Source organism: Bos indicus, chromosome 1 (genome assembly GCF_029378745.1).
Source record: "Bos indicus isolate NIAB-ARS_2022 breed Sahiwal x Tharparkar chromosome 1, NIAB-ARS_B.indTharparkar_mat_pri_1.0, whole genome shotgun sequence".
In the NCBI taxonomy this organism is placed as follows: Eukaryota; Metazoa; Chordata; class Mammalia; order Artiodactyla; family Bovidae; genus Bos; species Bos indicus.
In genome coordinates, this window is record NC_091760.1 from 104,714,380 (window position 1) to 104,732,128 (window position 17,749).

The 17,749-nt window shown below is 40.3% G+C and overlaps 1 pseudogene; it reads left to right on the forward strand.

The window, feature by feature from the left end:
• The first annotated feature begins 2,588 nt into the window (after positions 1–2,588).
• LOC139183964 (large ribosomal subunit protein uL1 pseudogene) lies at positions 2,589–3,299 on the forward strand (annotated as a pseudogene).
• Positions 3,300–17,749: the final 14,450 nt, after the last annotated feature.

The following is a 17,749-nucleotide window of genomic DNA, read 5'->3' on the forward strand; positions in this document are numbered from 1 at the left end:
GATGATTAAATGAGCATTAAGTCCCAAATTCTTTGCATCAGTCTTTACAAACTGAATTCGGAAAGATAGGATTATGTATGACTCAACACTGTGCCTCCATCTCTCACTCCACATCTAGTCTTCTGGAAAATCTGTTGTCTTTTAAGATAAATGCATCATATGGCCACATTTCACTATATCCACTATATCCCAATCCAACTATGCAGTGATCTTTTCGTCTGCATGTGTGAGTGTGAAGTCCCTTCAGTTGTGTCCGCCTCTTTGAGACTCTATGGACAGTAGCTGGCCAGGCTCCTCTGTCCATGTTATTCTCTAGGTAAAAATACTGTAATGGGTTGCCATACCCTCCTCCAGGGGATTTTCCATGGAACCAGCGATCCAGCCTACAGCTATTATGTCTCCTGCATTGGCAGAAGAATGACATGATTTGATTTATGATTTGAAAAGATCACATTGGATACACCCTTCCTAAGTGGCAGCAACCCTTCCTAGTGGCTTCCCAGGAAGCCAGATTACAGTATATTTCTTAAATGCCTGTTTTCACACTATTCTGTCCTCAAGGGTGTATCCAGTGTGATCTTTTTAAATCATAAATCAAACCATGTCATTCTTCTGCTCAGAATTCTCCAGTGTCTTGCCATTTCACTCAGAAGAAACTCCAAATAAGCAAAATTCATTGAATGGCTAGATGCAAACACTTGAGTAATTGGACTTCCTGTTAATTCCTCACCTTGATTCAGTCCTCCTGGCCCTCACTGATCCTGCATAAAGGCAGATGTGCTCCATCTTAGAGCCACTCACCTGCTAGTTCATCTGCAGAAAGGCTGTTCTTCAGATACCCACATAACTAACTCCCTCTTCTTTCTCAAGTCACTACTGACTTCCCATTTCCAAACGCAGTCTGCCCTTTCTCCCTGGCATTCCCAATCCACTCAACCCAACTCTATTTTATCCCAAGGAAAACTTCATTATCAATTTACTCTTTTATATGTATTTTTCTATTTGTCCCCTCTCATTCTTTTCATTTTCACTTAATATATATATATATTTCTTTAAATATATATATATATTTTATCATAAATTTATTTATTTAACTGAGAGATAATTGCTTTACAATATTATGTTAGTTTCTGCCATACATCAATATGAATTAGCCAAGGGTATATACATATATTTATTCCACACCCTCTTGAACCTCCCTCCCACCCCTCTAGGTTGTCACAGAGCACCAGGGGTTTGTTTTCTGTGTCATAAGGCAAATTCCCATTGGATATAGAAAATAACCTATGTTAAGGTAGGTGTTGGGTAAGAGGGAGGGATGAATAAGCAAATCATAGATAATTTTTAGGTCAGTGAAACTCTTCTGTATAATATAATGGTGAATCCATGTCATTAGGTGTTTGTCAAAACCAGTGGAAAATGCAGCTCTAAAAATAAACCCTAATGTAAAGTATGGAGTTTAGGTGACACTGATGTGTCAATATAGGTCCATCAAGTGTAATGAATGTGCCACCCTGATGTGGGATTGCTAGTGGCAGAAACTGGGTGTGGGGGCAGTGGGTATATGGTAGCTCTCTGTACCTTAATTTTCCTGTGAACTTGAAGCTATGCTAAAAATAGTCTATGAGAAAAACCCCTTAAATTATAAAAAATAATTATAACTGAAAATAGATTAGTATCCAGAATACATCAAGTCTCTAAATGTAAATTAAAAAATAGGACAAGATATAAAAAATTTCCAAGCAAGAAAATATTAATGGATATAAAAATATGCTATATTGAAAGAGGAAAATGTGAATCAAAATCATGTCCTCTAAAATGAATTTTTGTGTAAATCACATACATTAAAAATAACATTTTTGATAATTATAGTCATTAACTGAAAATATATGGAACATTGAGACCTAGTTTATAATTCTTGTGATGTTTAAAATGACACATCTGTTTGATATAACAGTGTGATAATGTCTGAAGTGTTACTTTACAGCCTGTCTTTAACTCCTTGAAGTAATGTTTCCTAAATATTTAACACCAAGAAATCTATTTCAAATAAACTGGTACTAATTGACATAGAAGACAATCTTCAGATGGAAGATTTATAGTATCAAATGTTGACACCAGTTAAATGAAACTGCACTTTCCCAAGAGGACAGCTGGCATCTTCCTGCCATGGGCATCAGAAGGACCATTGATTGTTTACAGTTTCTGTGGTCCATTTAAGTGTTCAGTTCAGTACAGTTCAGTGACTCAGTCATGTCCGACTCCTTGCGACCCCATGAATCGCAGCACGCCAGGCCTCCCTGTCCATCACAAACTCCTGGAGTTCACTCAGACTCACGTCCATCAAGTCAGTGATGCCATCCAGCCATCTCATCCTCTGTCGTCCCCTTCTCTTCCTGCCCCCAATCCCTCCCTGCATCAGAGTCTTTTCCAATGAGTCAACTCTTCGCATGATGTGGCCAAAGTACTGGAGTTTCAGCTTTAGCATCATTCCTTCCAAAGAAATCCCAGGGCTGATCTACTTCAGAATGGACTGGTTGGATCTCCTTGCAAAACTCTCAAGAGTTTTCTCCACTCTCTTTTCCGGTTATCGCGGCATAGAGAACTATGAGCAGCAAAGTCTCCCGCGACACCCTCTATGAGGCAGTGAGGGAAGTCCTGCACGGGAACCAGCGCAAGCACAGAAAGTTTTTGGAGACGGTGGAGCTTCAGATCAGCCTGAAGAACTATGACCCTCAGAAGGACAAACGCTTCTCGGGCACCGTCAGGCTTAAGTCCACTCCCCGCCCCAAGTTCTCCGTGTGTGTCTTGGGGGACCAGCAGCATTGTGATGAGGCCAAGGCTGTGGATATCCCCCACACGGACATCGAGGCGCTGAGAAAACTCAACAAGAATAAGAAACTGGTCAAGAAGCTGGCCAAGAAATATGATGCCTTTTTGGCTTCAGAGTCTCTGATCAAGCAGATCCCCCGAATCCTGGGCCCAGGCCTGAACAAGGTTGGCAAGTTCCCTTCCTTGCTGACCCACAATGAGAACATGGTGGCCAAAGTTGATGAAGTGAAGTCCACGATCAAGTTCCAGATGAAGAAGGTGCTGTGTCTGGCAGTGGCTGTTGGCCACGTGAAGATGACAGATGATGAGCTTGTGTACAACATCCACTTAGCTGTCAACTTCCTGGTGTCATTGCTCAAGAAAAATTGGCAGAATGTCAGGGCCTTGTACATTAAAAGCACTATGGGCAAGCCCCAGCGTCTGTACTAAGGCACAGCTTAATAAACCATACTAAACCAAAAAAAAAAGAGTTTTCTCCAACACCACAGTTCAAAAGCATCAGTTCTTTGGCGCTCAGCCTTCTTCACAGTCCAACTCTTACATCCATACATGACCACAGGAAAAACCATAGCCTTGACTAGACGGACCTTTGTTGGCAAAGTAATGCCTGTGCTTTTGAATATGCTATCTAGGTTGGTCATAACTTTCCTTCCAAGGACTAAGCGTCTTTTAATTTCATGGCTGCAGTCACCATCTGCAGTGATTTTGGAGCCCCAAAAAATAAAGTCTGACACTGTTTCCACTGTTTCTCCATCTCTTTCGCATGAAGTGATGGGACCGGATGCGTAAGATAGTGAAATGGCCCCAGAGTTGAGGATTTGCTACCTGGGCCCTGTGGAAGTTGGAGAAGGCAATGACAACCCACTCCGGTACTCTTGCCTGGAAAATTCCATGGACAGAGGAGCCTGGTAGGCTGCAGTCCATAGGGTCGGGAAGAGTTGGACACAACTGAGAGAATTCACTTTCACTTTTCACTTTCATGCATTGGGGAAGGAAAAGGCAACCCACTCCAATGTTCTTGCCTGGAGAATCCCAGGGATGGGGTAGCCTGATGGCCTGCCGTCTATGGGGTCACACAGAGTCGGACCTGACTGAAGCTACTTAGCAGCAGCAGCAGAAACCTATGGAAGTATTAAGTAGAAGTAAGGATCTGTAGTAAGAATCACTTTAGTAATAGTCTTCTGGTCTTTAGACTTTCACATTCTGTAATGCTTACCTGTAACAATGAATATGGAATTGCCAATCCAGCCTGATGTCATTGTTGCCCTGAATTTCCTGCATGTATGGTTTCACCTTGGGTTGCACTGGCAACTGGCACGTGCTGAGCCAGAACACTGGACTTTCAAGACAATTCTGACTTCTATGGTTTCCACACACATGCATTTAAATGCACTTGTAACTGGTTAATTACCATGAAGCATAACTTCTACTTAATAAGCTTATCTGCTTCTAAAAAACAAAATTCCTTGAAGTATCTTTGCTTTTTTCTCTCCCTAGGCCTAGTTATCTTGAAGAATGTTTCCTGGCATCACTGAAAAAGGCTAAGAGGAGAAACCAAAGTTCATATTTCAGAGATTACTATAGGAGTGTCTCACGGGTATATCTAATCTTTTCATTCAGTGAGTTCTGAATTAATATATTTCTCGGAAATGTGTTTGGCACTGTGACACAAAATCTGTTTACAGGATCTTGTTTTACATATATAAACACATCATTATATATATATATTTGCACACATACACACACATATATATATATATATGCACACACATATGTATATATACACAACTATATACACACATGGGCTTTCCTGGTGGCTCAGATAGTAAAGAATCTGCCTGCAATGTGGGAGACCCGGGTTCAGTCCCTGGCTTGGGAAGATCACCTGGAGAAGGGAATGGCAACCCACTCCAATATTCTTGTCTGGAGAATTCCATGGACAGAGGATTCTGTCAGGAGACAGTCCATGGGGTTGCAAAGAGTCAGAAAAAATTGAGCAATTAACACACACATACATATATATATGTAAAATATACATACAAATATATTTTTCAATTATACAATCAAAAATAATGTGTAGTTAAAATAAAGATGACTTTTGGGAGGCTGCCCTGTATTTCAGTACTCAGGTCATGAATAATAATAATGAACCTACAAGATTCTTAAAGGCAGACCATTTTGATGACTACTAACTCTGAAATCTATTTTGACAGCGATACCCATTTTGATCTTTACCTCCTTGGGGTCATTTCACTCTCTTAGTTGTAGTTGAATTCAATCCATTTCAACCACAGAAAATTCTACTAGCATCTACATATGTGTGTGTGTCGGGGGGGGCAGGATGTGTGTGTGCACGTGTTAGTCGTTCAGCCATGTCTGACTCTTTGTGACCTCATGGACTATAGTTCACCAGGCTCCTCTGTCCATGGAATTTTCTGGGCAAGAATACTAGAATGGGTAGCCATTTCCTTCTCCAGGGGATCTTCTTGACCCAGGGATCAAACCCAGGTCTCCTGCACTGCAGGAGGGTTCTTTACCATCTGAGCCACCAGGAAAGTCCCACTGACATCTATAATCTATACAAAATTGCCACAAAATTGCTTGTCAAAGATGATGACACCCCTCCCCAAAGTATATCCTTTGTCCTTGGTGGAAAGAACGTCTTCTGGGTCCTTTCAGGGAATCTTTAGGACGTGGATGGTTCATGCCAAATTCACTGCAGCAATTTTGTTTATGTCAAAATTTTTTTAAGTTATTCCTCAACATAGTACTTGGATTTGCTGCCATTTTCATTAATCATCAGCTATCAGTGTCACCTGATCAATTATGTGGCCCACTTACAGTTGCAATGCTAGAATCTAGAATCTAGAATGCTAGAATCTAGAAACTCTAGCATATAGATTGATATTAATTCAGTCAATCTGAATAAATTATGCACTCAGAATACCTATCTACAGTCCCCAGTACTTCTGTAATATAAATACTAATCTAAATTGTGAAAATGAAACACTGAAAATCTTTTGGTATAATGCCTTTTTTCAAGGTTGTCTTTAACTGAAAATCCCCAGAGGATTTTAAACTGTTACCTAATTCAACGTTTCTCAATATTGGCTAAATTTCAAAATCAGCTGGGGAGACTGAAGATTCTTAATATACAAGTCATTCCCAAACCAATGCATTAGTATTCCTGGAGAGGAATTCTGGCATCAGGACTTTTGAAAGCTCCCTGGACAATTTCACTGCATAGACAAGGTTGAGAAATACTGCTTTTGTCACTGAACAAAAGTTGGGTCCCCGTGCCCACACACAGTAAAACAAATCTAATGACTCTGGATTGAGGTGAAGTAAAGTGCAGCGTTTACTACATGGTGCCAAGCAAGAAGTCTGAGTAGCTAGTGCTTAAATGTCTGAACTCCCTGAAGGCTTTCAGGGAAAGAATCTTAAAGATAGGATAAGGGAGGTGGGTTTGTATGGTGCATGATCAGTTCAGGGACGCTCTTCTGATTGATTGGTGGTGAGGTAATTGGGAGTCAGTATCATTAGCCTTCTAGATCTAACTGGTCAGGAGTCTACATGCTTCTGCCAGCATACAGTTAACTTCTTCCACCTGGTGGGAGTTCTGGTATTTGCAAAACTGCTCAAAGGTTGTGGCTCAGAATATTGTCTATAGCCCTTGAGGAGATCCATGATTCTATTTAATGGCTAAACCATTATTATTTTGTCTTGTTTGATTGTTTGTATTGCCTTTGACTGCTTGACTTGACTTTCTGTATTTTCTCATTGTCTTCTTAAATTTACACTTTGGAACTCAGGGAAAGCCTAGGAGGCTAAAGTTTTTCTACAGATAGGAGGCAAGCACAGGACATGAGGGAGAGAGGTTTGTTCTGGGAAGACCCCATAGGCCCTGCTTGGTTACACTTACAGAAGACAGTGATAAATGTCTGATACAGAGGCTGAATGTTGGCCATCCAAAAGATATGTCCAGGTTCTGATCTCCAGAACCTATGTCTACTAATTACCTTATATGATGAAGAGACTGAATATTGTCTTATATGGCAAAAGAAGTGATTAACAATCTTAACAGGCTTTTCCTAAATTATCTGGGTGGGTCCCAAAAGGAATCACCTGTATCTGTGTAAAAGCAAGGAGGAGGGAGTTTAGGGACAGACACACAGAGAAGAGGATATTTACAAAGGAGAAGATGCAGTGAGGTTGGAGGCAGAGATTAGGGTGATGCAGCTATAAGCCTAGAATGGCTGGCTACCACTAAAAGTTAAGTAGAAGCATCCAGTGGATTGTTCCTCACAACCCTTGAAGGGAGTGTGGCTTCACCAACAGATTTCAGACTTCTGGCTTCCAGAATTATAAGAGAAGAAATTTGTTATTTTTTTAAGCTGCCAAATTTGCGGCTATTTGGTAACTGTCCATATGAAAACTGATACAAGGAGGAATAAAAAGCAAATTTATTTTTCCAGGAAATGTCCACATGTTTAAGGCAGGGTGGATATAGTCTTAGATAATGGCTAACAGGAAACACACATAGCACATACCTGGTACCTGGAACTGTCCTGTGCATTTGCTGTGAAGAGGAACAAAGGCAGTAGAACATAGTACACACTCTGATCCTTGAACAACTTAGAGGTTAGGGGTGCCAATACTCTGTGCAGTCAAAAATCTGTTTAACTTTCCAGGTGACCATCTATATTTGAGGTTCTGCATCTGGGGATCTAACCAGCTGTGAATCATATAGTACTGAGTATGTATTTATTGGAAAAAAATCTAAATATAAGTGGACCCACACAGTTCAAACCTGTGTTGTCCAAGGGTCAACTGTATGTATAAGTGTAGAGACAGAGCTAGCAGAATGAGCATCTCCCCATCCTTTCAGCATTGAGATATATTTTGACGTGTGGACAGCTGAACCACAGGGGGTCCTCCAGAAGACAAACTCTAAGCATGGCAAAGGAACTAAGAACATACAGCCCACCATGTAACAATGCATATTTCCTGATTCAGGAAATAATCTTTTGTAGCTTGAGGAACTCAAGTAGAGAGTTTGCAAATCAAATGTTGATGCTATCAGTCAGAGGCCCTGTTGAACTAGCTTTTTGCTAAATGATCAAAAGAAGGGAAAGAATAAGCCTCCTCAGGCCATCAGAGTTTCTCTAGCACTTTGCATATTTGAAATTTATTTAATTCTTTCAACAACTGTATTTTATAGGCACTATCTTTATTTGCACATTAGGAAATTAGTCTCAGAGTACTTGCTCAATTAAAATGCCAATGGAAAAGTGGAGATTTGAGCACAGTAGGCTGGCTCTTCTACCTGTGCTTCTGCCCACATAGCTACATCTTAGTGAGTGGGAATCTGAGGTTTCAATGTGTCACACTTAGTAAGTCAGGGTCACCTTCCTGGACAGGTGACCCATTCAGTTACACAGGACTCTGAACTTAAAATAGTCCTGTGATTAGCTTAATTCATCTTGAAATCTTAATTTTAAACAAATACAGCCCTTAAACAATGAGCTATACATTTTTTCAATTGGTTCTCCAAATTACATAGCCAGGCTTGCTCTAAGTTTTGGAATTTTCCTGAATAGTTTAATTCTATTCTTGGGTTTCCATTCCTTACTTTACAGAGTGCTTATGTGCACATGACATTAAAAACTATATTTCAGAGTTTCTAAATGCATACTTTAACATCATTTTTGAATATTGCTGATTTTTGGATGTGCCTTTCAAAAAATGGCATCATATATTCCTTGTTGTTCTGGTGGCAGTTCTGAGTAGCTGTGACCTACACTTGTGCAAAGATAATCATTGCTATCCACATTACCATTAAATCAACTTAGCTACATTAACAACACATATTGTGTTTAATTATCACTCAACATGTCTTCAAAAAGATTGTCACACTTTTTACGAAACTCTGTGAATCATCACTAGACACTCTGTTAAAGAGCAATTTTTAGTTTATTTGACCTCATTGCAATAAGAGAAAACACCCCCTTGATAGTCTTAGAATTAACTTAGTAGAATGAAATCAGAAGTGGGATCTTTATAAGGATTTGGAGAACTCTGAGCTCAAGTGGTCTAAGGTGGCTCTTTTAAGGTGGAGAACCAAAAGGCCTAAGCCGAAATATGTTAGCCTTTGTCCCATTCCTTTACTGTTTGGGAATTTCCTGAAGCAACATGCACAAGGTATGTATGGGTTGACAAATTTATCTTTCCTGAAACAAGCTAATATCATGGGCTACAGGTTTTGTTTTTAAAACTAAAGTTTACTGTGTTCACAGGAAATGTACAGTTTATACTAATGGGAGTCATACTGCAATTCCGCATTTTGTTACAGAGCAAAGGCACCACAGAAAGGAAACAGCCGACAAGCACAAAAAGCTATGCGAAATTTGGGCACCAAGTTGGGAAGAGCATAGCCTATCAAACTAGATACAATGTAATTGGAGTCAGAAGAAATTGCCAATTTCTTTAGAAGAGGAATTTTTTTAAAAAACAAGTTAGTAAGAAGGTTTTCTGTTTCAGGCCAATCCATTGTTCAACTTTTGACAGCTTGCCAGGAAATTTGCATTTTGCAGAGAGCTGTTTAATTTCCATGTGCTTCAACTCAGTGAATGAAGAAGAGTTTATTTTATTTAAAATGGACCAGCAGAAAAATTTGGCAGGTGTCAGAAACTTGGAAGAATACCCCAGAAGCTATAACAAAACTTTTGTAAAAAAGAAATGCTGTACCATCAACAGTATTGGGGACACAATGATACAATTGCATGGGAAAACCAATATATAAATGACTCCAAATTGAAAAGAGATTTAAAAATTCAGACATTGAATTTAAAACCACTTGGGTTATACCATATAACCCAATAATTAAAAGAGTTTCCTTTATGGACTATGTGTTAATTACTCAGTCCTATAGGACGCTACAACCCTATGGACTGTAGCCCACCAGGCTCCTCTGTCTGTGGAATTCTCCAGGCAAGAATAATGGAGTAAGATGCCATTTCCTTCTCCAGAGGATCTTCCATACCCAGGGATTCAACTCGGTCTCCTGCATGGCAGGCAGATTCTTTACCATCTGAGTCACCAGGGAAGCCCATTTTAAATGCTCAAAATTCTCCAAGCCAGGCTTCAGCAGTATGTGAACCATGAACTTCCTGAGGTTCAAGCTGGTTTTAGAAAAGGCAGAGGAACTAGAGATCAAATTGACAACATCTGCTGGATCATGGAAAAAGCAAGAGTTCCAGAAAAACATCTATTTCTGCTTTATTGACTATGCCAAAGCCTTTAACTGTGTGGATCACAATAAACTGTGGAAAATTCTGAAAGAGATGGGAATACCAGACCACCTGATCTGCCTCTTGAGAATTTTGTATGCAGGTCAGGAAGCAACAGTTAGAACTGGACATGGACCAACAGACTGGTTCCAAATAGGAAAAGGAGTATGTCAAGGCTGTATATTGTCACCCTGCTTATTTAATTTCTATGCAGAGTACATCATGAGAAACGCTGGACTGGAAGAAACACAAGCTGGAATCAAGACTGCTGGGAGAAATATCAATAACCTCAGATATGCAGATGACACCACCCTTATGGCAGAAAGTGAAGAGGAACTCAAAAGCCTCTTGATGAAAGTGAAAGTGGAGAGTGAAAAAGTTGGCTTAAAGTTCAACATTCAGAAAATGAAGATCATGGCATCCGGGCCCATCACTTCATGGGAAATAGATGGGGAAACAGTGAAAACAGTGTCAGACTTTATTTTGGGGGGCTCCAAAATCACTACAGATGGTGACAGCAGCCATGAAATTAAAAGATGCTTAATCCTTGGAAGGAAAGTTATGACCAACCTAGATAGCATACTCTAAAACAGAGACATTACTTTGCCAACAAAGGTTCATCTAGTCAAGGCTATGGTTTTTCCTGTGGTCATGTATGGATGTGAGAGTTGGACTGTGAAGAAGGCTGAGCACTGAAGAATTGATGCTTTTGAACTGTGGTGTTGGAGAAGACTCTTGAGAGTCCCTTGGAGTGCAAGGAGATCCAACCAGTCCATTCTGAAGGAGATCAGCCCTGGGATTTCTTTGGAAGGAGTGATGCTAAAGCTGAAACTCCAGTACTTTGGCCACCTCATGCAAAGAGTTGACTCATTGGAAAAGACTCTGATGCTGGGAGGGGTTGGGGGCAGGAGGAGAAGGGGATGACAGAGGATGAGATGGCTGGATGGCATCACTGACTCGATGGACGTGAGTCTGGGTGAACTCCGGGAGTTGGTGATGGACAGGGAGGCCTGGCATGCTTCGATTCATGGGGTCGCAAAGAGTTGGACACGACTGAGCGACTGAACTGAACTGAACTGAATTCATGATAAAATAATTTACATAAAAATCTTGTCTTGGTTAATTATGGGTTTTGTTATTCTAAATCTCACTGCAGCTTCTCACAGTAGAAGTGAGTTTGCAGTGCCAGGGTCATATTGGGATTCTCACAATGGGGCTCCAGGAACCAGGACACATGGGAAGGATACAAGTGCCACACTGCAGAGGACCAGGATTTCTGACCAGTAGGTTCTTGAAGAAAAGGATGCCAGGGAGGATGGGTCAGGGCACCATGTTTCACCACCTTAAGAAGGGCTCTCGGCACACATTGCTGCACAGTGACCCTCCACACTCCAAACCTGGTAGGTAAAGTTATCTATGAAGGAGCAGTGGAGGCCCAGGGGCTGCAGCAGAGAATGCACTTTCTCCAGGCAGCAGCAGCCATTGATGATGTGTGAAGGAAGGGCTTGGGGATGCTCAGGTGCTTCCTTAGCACTAGCTGTTCACCCTTTTTGGGAAAAACTCTTCACCCTTGAGGGTCCCTCTGAAGTCCCCCATGAGCCTGAAGAGCGGCGGGATGCTGATAATGTCTTGCTAGGTCAAGACCAGATCTCGCTTCAGCACCTCTTGGTTCCAGTTGATGCAGCTGTCTGCATATGAATTCTGTTCTCTCAATTTCTTGTTTGACAGGCTATTCATTATTTTTGCGATTTTTTTCCCCCACTTGGAAAATCAGAGCTTCCCGGTGATCCTCCTTCAGGTGTTTCCGCAACAGTTGGTGAGTATCAGCTGGAAGCTCTGTTTTGGTACAGGAACCGAGCTCGTACATCATGAGACCTGTATACAGCCAAGAGGCATAGCATTTTACGGAGGTCTGCAAGTTCTCAAGTCTGAGGATCTTCTGGGTAGAGCTGTGTGTCTCATGGCTCCATTGCTCAAGTAACTGCTCTTTCCAAGAGATTTCTGTCCAGAAGATCTTTCTTCTCCAGGACAGTAACCAGAGGTCTCATTCCTGGGCTTCCAAAGGAGTTAAGGTCAGTAATCTGTTTCTTTTTTTTCATATGGATACCAAAAATAATGCCATATTACTTTAATAGTTACTAGCATGTTCAGTTAGATGAATCAGGGCAGCAATTCAGAAAAAAACAGGATCAAACTTTATCTACTTTCTTTTCGCCAAGGCTATCAGAGATAAGATATTCTTTAACAAGGTCATAGAAAGTTCCTGGGTTGCTAAATAAACTTTTCAGTTCAGTTCAATTCAGTCACTCAGTTCTGTCTGACTCCTTGCGACTCCATGGACTGCAGCACACCAGGCCTCCCTGTCCATCACCAACTCCCGGAGTATACTAAAATTCATGTCCATTGAGTCAGTGGTGCCATCCAACCATCTCATTCTATGTCACCCCTTTATCCTCCCACCTTCAATCTTTCCCAGTATCAGGGTCTTTTCTAATGAGTCAGTTCTTTGCATCAGGTGGACAAAGTATTGGAGTTTCAGCTTCAACATCAGTCCTTCCAATGAATATTCAGGACTGATTTCCTTTATGATGGACTGGTTGGATCTCCTTGCAGTCCAAGGGACTCTCAAGAGTCTTCTCCAACACCACAGTTCAAAAGCATTCCTCACTCAGCTTTTTTATAGTCCATCTCTCACATCCATAAATGACAACTGGTAAAAACATAGCTTTGACTTAGACGGACCTTTGTTGGCAAAATAATGCCTCTGTTTTTTAATAAGCTGTCTAGATTGGTCATAACTTTTCTTTCAAGGAGTAAGTGTCTTTTAATTTCATGGCTGCAATCACCGTCTGCAGTGATCTTGGAGCCCCCAAAACTGAAGTCTGTCACTGTTTCCACTGTTTCCCATCTATTTGACATGAAGTGATGGGACCAGATGCCATGATCTTATTTTTCTGAATGTTGAGCTCTAAGCCAACTTTTTCACTTTCCTCTTTCACTTTCATCAAGAGGCTCTTTAGTTCTTCTTTGCTTTCTGCCATAATTACGGAGTCCTCTGCATATCTAAGGTTGTTGATGTTTCTCCTGGCAATCTTGATTCCAGTTTGTGCTTCATCCAGTCCAGCATTTCTCATGATGTACTGTGCATATAAGTTAAATAAACAAGGTGACAATATACAGCCTTGACATACTTCTTTCCCAATTTGGAATCAATTTGTTGTTCCATGTCCAATTCTAACTGTTGCTTCTTGACCTGAATACAGATTACTCAGGAGGCAGGTCAGGTGGTATGGTATTCCCATCTCTTGAAAAATTGTCCACAGTATATTGTGGTCCACACAGTGAAAGGCTTTGGCATAATCAATAAAGCAGAAGTAGATGTTTTTCTGGAACTCTCTTGCTTTTTCCATGATCCAGTGAATGTTGGCAGTTTGATCTCTGGTTTTTCTGCCTTTTCTAAATCCAGCTTGAACTTCTGGAAGTTTATGGTTCATGTATTGTTAAAGCCTGGCTTGGAAAATTTTGAGCATTACTTTGCTAGTGTGTGAGATGAGTGCAATTGTGTGGTAGTTTGAGCATTCATTGGCATTGTCCTTCTTTGGGATTGGAATGAAAACTGACTTTTTCCAGTCCTGTGGCCATTGCTGAGTTTTCCAAATTTGCTGGCATATTGAGTGCAGCACTTTCACAGCATCATCTTTTAAGATTTGAAATATCTCAACTGGAATTCCGTCACCTCCACTAGCTTTGTTGGTAGTGATGCTTCCTAAGGCCTACTTGACTTCACACTCCAGGATGTCTGGAGTGATCACACCATCGTGGTTATCTGGGTGGTGAAGATCTTTTCTGTATAGTTCTTCTGTGTATTCTTGCCACCTCTTCTTAATATCTTCTGCTTCTTTTAGGTTCATACCATTTCTGTCCTTTATTGTGCCCATCTTTGCATAAAAAAGTTCCCTTGGTATCTCTAATTTTCTTGAAGAGATCTCTAGTCTTTCCCATTCTATTTTTTTCCTCTATTTTTTTTTTTTTTTTTTTGCACTGATCACTGTGGAAGGCTTTCTTATCTCTCCTTGCTATTCTTTGGAACTCTTTATTTAAATGGTTATGTCTTTCCTTTTCTCCTTTGCCTTTCACTTCTCTTCTTTTCATAGAGAAAAGCTGTTTGTAAGGCCACCTCAGACAACCATTTTTCGTTTTTGCATTTCTTTTTCTTGGGATGGTCTTAGTCACTGCCTCTTATGCAGTGTCACGAACCTCCATCCATAGTTCTTCAGGCACTGTCGGTCAGATCTAATCCCTTGAATCTACTTGTGACTTCCACTGTATAGTCTTGGGGGATCTGATCTAGGTCATGCCTGAATGGTCTAGTGGTTTTCCTTACTTTCTTCAATTTAAATCTGAATTTGGCAATAAGGAGTTCATGATCTGAGCCACAGTCAGCTCTGGGTCATTTTTGCTGACTGTATAGAGCTTCTCCATCTTTGGATGCAAAGAATATAATCAGTTTGATTTCATTTTTGACCATCTGGTGATGTCCATGTGTACAATTTTAGTAAGGTGTTTTCTTCCTCTGTACTTTCTATGTCATTAGTGACAGCCATGCATCCTGCAGTTATTAAATTTCTTGTGTCCTTTTCTCTATTTTAGGGGGTAGCTAACTAAAACCCTGAGGGTTCCAATGAACACCTCATTTTAGTAAATCCTCTGTATCAATTTAGTTACCTCTTTTGTGAATACATGTCTTGGAATGCTGGGTTCTAATACTAAAACCCTATTTTTACTGCATTGCATCTGAAGTAACAAAACCACCCAATCTCCACCTGATAGCCACTTAATGAGAAGAACTGACTCATTTGAAAAGACCCTGATGCTGGGAAAGACTGAAACAGGAGGAGAAGGGGACGACATAGGATGAGATAGTTGGATGGTATCACCAACTCAATAGACATGAGTTTGAGTAAACCCCGGGAGTTGGTGATGGACAGGGAGGCCTGGCGTGCTGCAGTCCAGGGGGTCGTGAGGAGTCAGATATGACTGAGCAACTGAACTGAACTGAACCCAATCTCTAGGTTGTTCTTACTTCCTGGGAATCTCTTTCTAGAAACCTGCACCCTGTCCCTGTTTGCAGTATGTTTCAGTTAGAGATTGTGACCAAAAGTGACGTGTCCAGGTGCTTGCCCTGTGAAATCAATAAGGAGATAAAGTTGGTAGAAAGGAAAAGTTTGCTTTATTTCAGAGTCTGGGGATCAGAGATGGAGGGAAAAGGGCAGGATTCTGCCCAAAGGCTGATTTTCCCTAACAATCAGTGGGCAAGGACTTTTATAGGTGAAATGAGGGGGCTCCAGGTAGAAACAGCACAGTCAGCTCTGTTGTTTTGAAATTGGTCACACAGTACTCTGATCAGCATCATCCTGATGATTTTAAATACAGTTAGTGTTTAGTTCCAGGGTCAGTTTGTTCCCATTTTTTTGAGGCCAATTCTCAGAATTATGGCAACTTATATCTGGTCATTATATAGTTAACTTCTTCCATCTGGTGGTGGTTTTAGTATCTATAAGATAGCTTAAAGGATATGGCTCAGAATATTATCTGTAGTCCTTGAGGAGAAACTCGAGGTCTTTGACTTTGTTTAATGACTAAACTATTATTTGGTTTCCTTTGACTGTTTTCCATTGTTTTTGCATTTTCTCACTTCTCTGATTTGTCCTTTAGCTAACCTTTTACCACAGAGAAGAGGCAGGCCCAGAACTGGGGGTGGGGGGGTGGGTTGGAGGTGGGTGGGAGGAAGAGGATCACAGGGTTTTGCTCTGTTTCAAGATAGTGGTTGAATACATCAGAGATCAACTATGGTTAACTACTCAGAACACAAACTTACTAGAAATACATTGTTTAGGTAATATGATTGTTCTGTGTGCCATTATTATCTGAATTCAAAGACTCACATTGTATATAAATGCATATGTCTTCAGTACAATACTCGTCAGTTGTCAAAGGAGCAAAGAAGTCTAGTACCTGAACTATGTGACTTTGGGAGTAGAAAGAATACCACTTCTCCGTGGTATTCATGTGTAAGAACTACATGTTGATACATTCTTCAAACATGGGACAGGTTTTTGAATGCCAGTATGGAGTGTTCCTTATGTCTTCAAATTCACCTGAGAATTGTTCCAGTTATGTGTTAGGGATGAGGCCGAGGATAGAGTTTTCCAGACTGTGGAAGTAAAGGAAACTGGTCAGAATCATAGTTTAGGATTCTTGTTTGAGATGGCAACTGCCAACTTTTATTTGTCCTTCTACCCAAAATCCTACTGAAATGATAGGAAAAATAGATAATTTTATTGAATAGAAGGAGAAATAGCGGGGGACTTTTTCTTTTGTAATTTTAGAAAGCCGAAATCTCACTGACCAATGAAGAGAAAGAATATGAGAGTACGTTTGGTACAGAAAACAGGAATATATTGTGACAGAAATGTAGATGATTTAACAAAGGACTGTGTAGTGAATAGCAGACCTAGATCTTTTACCTTTCCCACGTTTTCAGGGAAATAAATCCATTCACTGGCAGCACCAGTGCTGGTCCCCAGGTTAAAACCACAAAGAGCATGACGTGTCTGGGAAAGGCCTGGGCTCTGTGCTATTGTTTTCTTGGAGAAAAGCCACATTTACTTAGCATTGAATGGTTTCGTTTTCAAAATCACCACTTTATTGTTACTCACTGTCATTAAACAGAATTCTCAGTCATCTTTTCCAGAAGATACTTAAAGAAACAGAATTATATAACTTGTCAAAAAACTCATACCGTCAGTCCATATTAATAAAATTTTATTTATTAATTCAAAGTATACCCAGGGGGAATTTTGAGAACCATTGACTTGACTTAAAAAGATATTTATGGAAATAAAACAAGTTAAAAATTTTAGTATTTTTACATCCGTATTCATCACCGCCTTTAAAGTTTTGTCTAAGGTGTGTGATGATTAAGTCTTCTTAGTTTAATAAAGAAGAGGGAGAAGCTACTTCTCCCTCTTTCCTCCTTAAGTGTGTCTTCTTGACAGCACAAAACCTTTTGATTTTACAACACAAGGTCCTGGGCCTTCTGGCTCTTGAAATGTAAATGCAAATCTCCAAGCCCCAACATTTATTTAGGAGGCCCACATAAGAAAAGCTATCACAAAGTGTATTTTTTGGTCTCAATGAAATGAGGGAAGCTTTTTGCTCTTTTACTTTTCTGTATAAATTTTATGAAATGCTGTCTGGACACTGTAATCTTTCTTGTTTTACTTTACATACAAATAATCTAAGAGGAAGAGTGAAAAAGTTGGCATAAAGCTCAACATTCAGAAAACTAAGATCATGGCATCTGGTCCCATCACTTCATGGCAAATAGATGGGGAAACAGTGGAAACAGTGGCAGATTTTATTTTTCAGGGGCTCCAAAATCACTGCAGATGGTGACTGCAGCCATAAAATTAAAAGATGCTTACTCCTTGGAAGAAAAGTTATGACCAACCTAGACAGCCTATTAAAAAGCAGAAACATTTCTTTGCAAACAAAGGTCCATCTAGTCAAGGCTACGGTTTTTCCAGTAGTCATGTATAGAAGTGAGAGTTGGACTATAAAGAAAG